Source organism: Galeopterus variegatus, unplaced genomic scaffold, assembly GCF_000696425.1.
Source record: "Galeopterus variegatus unplaced genomic scaffold, G_variegatus-3.0.2 Scaffold63129, whole genome shotgun sequence".
Classification (NCBI taxonomy): Eukaryota; Metazoa; Chordata; class Mammalia; order Dermoptera; family Cynocephalidae; genus Galeopterus; species Galeopterus variegatus.
In genome coordinates, this window is record NW_007789240.1 from 1 (window position 1) to 1,783 (window position 1,783).

The 1,783-nt window shown below is 43.1% G+C and overlaps 1 pseudogene across 1 annotated transcript; it reads right to left on the reverse strand.

Annotated features, from left to right (window-relative positions):
* Nucleotides 1-6: 6 nt before the first annotated feature.
* On the reverse strand, nt 7-682 carry LOC103584531 (annotated as a pseudogene). Its single transcript, XR_549988.1, has one exon. The product of XR_549988.1 is annotated as a heterogeneous nuclear ribonucleoprotein A1-like (transcript).
* Between the last annotated feature and the right edge of the window lie 1,101 nt (nt 683-1,783).

Below are 1,783 nucleotides of genomic sequence, written 5' to 3' on the forward strand. Positions count from 1 at the left end.
CAAAACCACCTCCATGACCACACCAATGTTTCCAGAACCACCCCGACCTCTTTGGCTGGATGAAGCACCAGCCATCTCTTGCTTCAACAGGGCTTTCCTTACTTCACAGTTGTGGCCATTCACAGGATGGTATTTCTGAATGACAATCTTATCCACGGAGTCATGGTCATCAAAGGTTACAAAAGCAAAGCCCCTCTTCTTGCCACTGCCTCAGTCAGTCATGATTTCAATCACTTCAATTTTCCCATACTGTTCAAAGTAATCTCTCAGGGGATGTTCTTCAATGTCCTCTTTAATGCCACCTACAAAGATCTTCTTCACAGTTAAGGGGGCACCTGGTCTTTGAGAATACTCTCTTGAGACAGCCCTCTTTGGTTCCATGACTCTTCCATCCACCTTGTGTGGCCTTGCATTCATGGCTGCATCCCCTCCTCCACAGTGGCACAGGTGACAAACCCAAAGTCCCTGGAGTGCTTCGTGTTTTGGATCTCTCATTACCACACAGTCCATGAGCTTCCTCCATTGCTCCGAAGGGCTCCTGAGACGCTCATCAGTCGTTTCAAAGCTCAGCCTTCCGATGAAGAGCTTGCACAGCTGCGTGGGCTCGTTAGGAGACTCTGACTTAGACATGATGGCAGTGGGAAGAGACTTTAACAATGCTTCCTCGGCAGCATCCATGGACAGAAAGACTTCTCCATATTTTAGTTCTTAAATATTTTTCATCTTTTAACCCTTTATTGCACCTTCTGGGAAAATTCCCTAACCAGATCCTTTATCTCACTGATTTATTCTTTGGCTATATCCACTTTGCTATGAAATGTTTGATTCCTATCTCCATTAGTTTCTACTTGGTCTTTGATTGTTCCTGTTTCATATTTGCAATCTTCTCTCCTCCTCTCTGAGGATATTTAATTTATTTGTTTCAAATTGTTTTATCTGGGTCATTAATTCATCTTCTTCTGATATGATCTTTCAGTATCTATTTTTCTTTCAAAAGGCTAGTATTCCTTCTCAGAATTATTTTTTCTTTCTCTCTCTTTCTCTGAGCTCAGATTCTGTTAGGAATATTGATAACCTTGGCTAGTAGTACTTATTTAAGAATAGGAATGAAAACTTAGAGTTAGCATGTGCTCTCCTCCTGGTATGTTTACGAGATATGGAAATGACTTAGAAGAACCTCTATTATTGCATATCCAGGATTCTCTATTTCTACCCCAGTTCCCAACACTACCACTCCCTGAACTCCATTTCTTCTGCCCAGGCACTGCTCTTCCTAGGGTCTGCTTTCCTCTGCTGTAGTGATCTTGTCCATTAACCAAGAAGACAGAACCAATCTCCCCACATAAAAAGATAGTTATCAATGATCCTTTGCAGCACTCTCATGTCACCTGCCTCATCCACCTGTGTTGCCCTGGGGCGGCTGTGTCCCCTCACCTGCAGGTCATTGGGGAAAACAATGATTCATCCAAAGCAACTGTAGAATGAAAAGATGAGGATAATTAGGAAGCTCCTTCCCACTGTTTCCCTAATTAGTGGCTATTATCAATAATCCTCTAGGTTGCTTGTATAGGATTTCCAGGTTGAGTTGGGGAGAGGGAGTCAGCCTCCCATGCTAGTTTGCAGTCTTGTCCAGAAGTCTCAGTACGTAGGTCAACGTTTACACTGACCTGATTCAGACATGGCCATAGGCCCAAGTAAACAAAGAACAAGGAATGACTTCATGTGAAAAGGTTCCAGAAAATAAAGCACGCTGCAACTCGGAGGGAAACATATATCCTCGTAT